Source organism: Poecilia reticulata, unplaced genomic scaffold (genome assembly GCF_904066995.2).
Source record: "Poecilia reticulata unplaced genomic scaffold, P_reticulata-male-v2 Scaffold_27, whole genome shotgun sequence".
NCBI lineage: Eukaryota > Metazoa > Chordata > Actinopteri > Cyprinodontiformes > Poeciliidae > Poecilia > Poecilia reticulata.
In genome coordinates, this window is record NW_027675125.1 from 50,001 (window position 1) to 55,912 (window position 5,912).

The 5,912-nt window shown below is 43.8% G+C and overlaps 1 pseudogene; it reads left to right on the plus strand.

The window, feature by feature from the left end:
- The first annotated feature begins 1,363 nt into the window (after positions 1–1,363).
- On the plus strand, positions 1,364–2,325 carry LOC145550262 (18S ribosomal RNA; annotated as a pseudogene).
- The last annotated feature ends 3,587 nt before the right edge of the window (positions 2,326–5,912 follow it).

Consider the following 5,912-nt stretch of genomic DNA (forward strand, 5'->3'; position numbering starts at 1 on the left):
CGCGGAAAAAAATGCACTTTTTCGGTAAAAACGCACCATGGCCCGATAGTCCGGAGTCCGGGGAACAGCCCCGTGCCATCCGTTTCCTTCTACCGCAAAGAACCACCGAGATATTAGCACCGGAAGGTCCGGTGCACACTAAAATGTCCGGTCTTTTTTACTTTCACTTTCGCCCATGAAACTCGGTCGAGGGTATTGCGTCACCTTACCCGTCAAAACACCGCCGGAACGATATCAGGAGAGAGTTGGAAAAGAGGGACTTAGAAGAAAAACGGCAAAGTGAGGTCTTAGAAAATTATATTTTAGGAAACCTGGATGTCTGGCGAGCCTATCTAAGCAGGTTTCAGCCCTCTTTTCCCCCATTTTAGTGCATTTTGAGCGGTTTTAAAAAAAAAAGTCTGCCTTTTCTCTGGAGAACCGGGGCTTTGGCCGACATGTCTCAGATTTGGCCGGTGAGTCTGCTGGGTCCTTCCGACGGGCCTGGAGGTTCTCTGGCTCGCCCCGGAGCTCTGTGGAAGGCAGGACAGAGCGGCAAGGACACCCTGGGCCCAGGCCGAAGGCGGTGTGCTCTGAGCGGACTCCGGTCCGCCCGGGGTCCCGCTGGAGGTCCTGGAGCTCCAGTGGATGTCTCCCATGCACACTTACACACACACAACCGACCGAACAGCACACGTGGCCTGCCATGAAGGGCTCCCGCCGGCCCTGGTGCTCTCAAGCACTGGCGCTTCGGCGAAGGGTTCCTCCAACCTTGCAGGTTCGCCTCCAGACCCGGGCACTGACAGTCGTGGGCCTGGCCCACCCGCTCCAGCCCGCGGTCGTCCCATCGGTAGCGAGACCGAGACGTCCCGTCTGTCCCAGCCGTCTTTCACTGGTCCATCGCAGCAGGACTGTCGGTTCCAGTTAGGTATCGTTTGGGGTGGAACCGGCCTCCAGGAAGCTGCGGTGGCTCCAGGAATCATTGAGTTTCTCAAAACCCATATGCAGAACCATACCCCCGCGCACATGTGCCAGCTCGAAGGACGCTGCGGACCACGGCTCTCCCCGGGCAAAGTGTGATCTCTCACAGACACCACCGGGGCATCCGTATCCAATGATTGGCCGGAGGCTGGCACAGCCGCTGCGGGGGCCCTCTACGGAGATCCGCTGTGGGGGCAGGCAGGCAGGCAAGGCATGGCAGGCGGTTCTCCGCCCAAGACGACGCCCGCCCCCACTCGGTTCCTCCGCTCTCCCGAGATGCATGCGCCGCGTGTCGGAGCTGGAAGTCGGCGGGCTCTCCTCCGGATAAAGTGCACACATGGTGTGACACCGGAGCAACCTTCCGTCACCGGCCTCGGCCCGCGGTCATCGTTGAATGGGGGTCTACCTGGTTGATCCTGCCAGTAGCATATGCTTGTCTCAAAGATTAAGCCATGCATGTCTAAGTACACACGGCTGGTACAGTGAAACTGCGAATGGCTCATTAAATCAGTTATGGTTCCTTTGATCGCTCTACCGTTACTTGGATAACTGTGGCAATTCTAGAGCTAATACATGCAAACGAGCGCTGACCCGGCCGCCTCCCTTCGCGGGGCGGGCGGTCGGGGATGCGTGCATTTATCAGACCCAAAACCCATGCGGGGTGCGGCTTCCCCTCCTCCCTCTCGCGGGGGGGGTGCGGGGGCCCGCCCCGGCCCGCTTTGGTGACTCTAGATAACCTGGGGCCGATCGCTGGCCCTCCGTGGCGGCGACGTCTCATTCGAATGTCTGCCCTATCAACTTTCGATGGTACGCTACGTGCCTACCATGGTGACCACGGGTAACGGGGAATCAGGGTTCGATTCCGGAGAGGGAGCCTGAGAAACGGCTACCACATCCAAGGAAGGCAGCAGGCGCGCAAATTACCCACTCCCGACTCGGGGAGGTAGTGACGAAAAATAACAATACAGGACTCTTTCGAGGCCCTGTAATTGGAATGAGTACACTTTAAATCCTTTGACGAGGATCCATTGGAGGGCAAGTCTGGTGCCAGCAGCCGCGGTAATTCCAGCTCCAATAGCGTATCTTAAAGTTGCTGCAGTTAAAAAGCTCGTAGTTGGATCTCGGGATCGAGCTGACGGTCCGCCGCGAGGCGAGCCACCGTCTGTCCCAGCCCCTGCCTCTCGGCGCCCCCTCGATGCTCTTAGCTGAGTGTCTTGCCGGGGCTCGAAGCGTTTACTTTGAAAAAATTAGAGTGTTCAAAGCAGGCCCCCGTCGCCTGAATACCGCAGCTAGGAATAATGGAATAGGACCCCGGTTCTATTTTGTGGGTTTTCTTCTCTCTGAACTGGGTGGGGGATTCGCTCTCTGAGCCTGTGGGCTCCCCACGAATGGATCACAGCCCGTTACAGGAACCTCAAAGGGTATGCGCTCTCGCTCGAGATCAGAGTCCATCCTGGGCCACAGGAACTATCTCTTATGGATGGTGTATGGTGTTTACGGTGTGCACAAAGGCTCCACCTATTTGTTTTTGTATGTGCTGTATGGGCTGCTTAGAATATGACCAGCATATTCCGGTGGGTGTAATTGCCTTTTCCAAACTAAGTTCAGATGGAGGCTGGAGTGAATTGGTATGTTGGTGTTCTTGATTCAAAGAGGAAAGAAGAAAGAGCCTGACAGTGATACATACAAAAGACCTTGGTTAAGTTTAGAGCTTAACATTTAGTGAAGGTTAGAATGAGACACATTCAACACAGAGTGTTAGGTTTAGAGCTTAACATTTAGTGAAGGTTAGAATGAGACACATTCAACACAGAGGGTTAGGTTTAGAGTTTAACATTTAGTGAAGGTTAGAATGAGACACATTCAACACAGAGGGTTAGGTTTAGAGCTTAACATTTAGTGAAGGTTAGAATGAGACACATTCAACACAGAGGGTTAGGTTTAGAGTTTAACATTTAGTGAAGGTTAGAATGAGACACATTCAACACAGAGGGTTAGGTTTAGAGCTTAACATTTAGTGAAGGTTAGAATGAGACACATTCAACACAGAGGGTTAGGTTTAGAGCTTAACATTTAGTGAAGGTTAGAATAAGAGAGGAAAATGATTTTAGGTTAAGTCTCAGAGGAAACTATTTGGGGAACCTATTTTGTTTTTTGTGTGTAAGGTCCCAAGTCATTTAAGCCCTTTGGTGTTTTTGTTTCTAATTTTTATCCATTGTTGTTCTTGGATCCATCTTTCACGTCCAGACCAGTTGGGATTATGTGCAAGTGGTCTGCTTCTCACTGCTTCTAATCCATGTTCAAGGAAGTGTTTTACTACGGTTGTTTCCGTTTTTATTTTACATTTCATGTTGGATTTATGTTTGGAAATGCGTTCTCTAAACGAGGTCCCTGTTTTACCCACATATTGTTTTTTGCATTTATGACACCAAATTACGTAGATCACAATTCCATGAGTGTTTTCTGTCTGTTTGGCATTTTTTAAACCTGTTTAATGATTCCTAATTGGATTAAATGTTTAATTATGTGGGAATTCCCCTTAGCGCGCTATTTTCAATTAATGGTGATTAGCAGTTAATTTTAGACAGCTCTCTTTTATTTCCACTAGTTTGATAGCGTTGTTAGAGCCAGAGCAGCCTAGCTCCTTTAGCTCTAAGTCGTATCTAAGTCTAAATCAAAATTTCAGAACTCAATCATCAGTGGTGACTGTTGGCTCAAACGGACGTTTCGGCCGTGAATAATCACCATACGCCCTCGCCAACAGCGGCCCCTCGGACTGATCAATTTCCGAGGTCGAGTCCTGTGTTCAATTAAAGGTGATTTTGGTGATTTATTAGAGTCTACAAAGGGAGAAAAACTTATCGATTAAAAGCGCAAGTAGTCCTCCTAATTATTCTTTCCAAATTATTTAATGTAATATATAGTTATTATTTATTTAAAATTATATAATTTTAATATAATAGTATTTTAATAAGTATGTAAATAAGTATATATATAAATTTAATTAATAATTAAATAATTATTAGAGAAGGAGTCCTATACCGTGTTCTTATGTAAATTTTGTATATTGTTTTTACCGTTAATTCCGGTAACTTTATTAAAGGGAAGAAAGAAGTTGTGTGGGTGGTTTATTTTAAGTGTTTTTCTTGTAATGTACCCGTAAAAAGTACGTACCGTACTCCTGGTTTCTACAAATAGTGTCTTATAAGTTTCGTCCTGTAGCCGCAGCTAACTCGAAACCTTTAAAAGATACCCCACCGGTTCTATGGTTCGATCGTCAGTATCTCTGTTGCGGGTAACTATCCACGGTAAAAACTCGGAAAAAATCTTTTTTTTTTTTTTTTTTTTTTTTTTTTTTTTTTTTTTTTTTTTTTTTTTTTTTTTTGGATAAGTAGGTATCAAAATGAGGATCCCTGAAGAAGAATTGTAAAAGAACTTTTGGTTTTATTCATTAGAGGCAACTGTACCTTCGTTCAGCAATGAAGGCTTTCCGCTGTGATCCCGGTGGTCGGAGCGGCGGAAATAACTCACATTCCAACGTTTATTGTAACCATGGCAACTGTTGTCAACCTCCCGTCATCAGCCGTTTCCATTATGGTCGCGCGCTGGTTTCCGTTCTTATGTATGGCATCTTTTTTGTTTGCAAAACCCGAAATTATCATTTTAATGCAAATAACCATATGGTATATTAAAGTTTTATGTTCGGTGCATTATTTGATCTAAAGTGGGAGATGGAATGGGAGAAGAGGGGGAAAAAACTAGAAGGATAAGTGGAGAGGGAAGAGGGAGAAAAGAAAAAGAATAATAATAATAATCATCATCATCCTAATAAGAAATATTTCTAATAGAAAACTAATAATAATAAATTAAAAAAATTTAAATAATAATAATAATATAAGTATATATATATTTTTTATATAATATATAATAATAATAATATTATAATATAAAATTGATAATAATAATATAATAAAATAATATAGTAATATAATAATAATAATAATAATCATAATCAAAACTTGATAATAATAAAATAGAAAATTGATAATAATATAATATAATAATATAATAAAATAGTATAATAAAATAATAATAATAATAATAATAATAATGAAAAAATATTGAAAAAATAATACAAAATTTTATAATAATAATAAAAAAATAAAGAAATTAGGAGAAACAAGCTGGGAAATAGAAGTGGAATTAAATAACAGAGAATAAGATTAAGCAAATGAAATAGAATTAAGCCATAGAAAATAGATACTTTTTTGTTGGTGTTATGTTAGAATGAGGTTTTGTTTTGTTGTATTGCAGACATGTGTGGGTGTAGATAGTTTTTGCGTCATTCCGACTACCTGAGGCTTCAACAGATGGGTGATCGAGGATCTGGCTGAACTGGGTGGGGGATTCGCTCTCTGAGCCTGTGGGCTCCCCACGAATGGATCACAGCCCGTTACAGGAACCTCAAAGGGTATGCGCTCTCGCTCGAGATCAGAGTCCATCCTGGGCCACAGGAACTATCTCTTATGGATGGTGTATGGTGTTTACGGTGTGCACAAAGGCTCCACCTATTTGTTTTTGTATGTGCTGTATGGGCTGCTTAGAATATGACCAGCATATTCCGGTGGGTGTAATTGCCTTTTCCAAACTAAGTTCAGATGGAGGCTGGAGTGAATTGGTATGTTGGTGTTCTTGATTCAAAGAGGAAAGAAGAAAGAGCCTGACAGTGATACATACAAAAGACCTTGGTTAAGTTTAGAGCTTAACATTTAGTGAAGGTTAGAATGAGACACATTCAACACAGAGTGTTAGGTTTAGAGCTTAACATTTAGTGAAGGTTAGAATGAGACACATTCAACACAGAGGGTTAGGTTTAGAGTTTAACATTTAGTGAAGGTTAGAATGAGACACATTCAACACAGAGGGTTAGGTTTAGAGCTTAACATTTAGTGAAG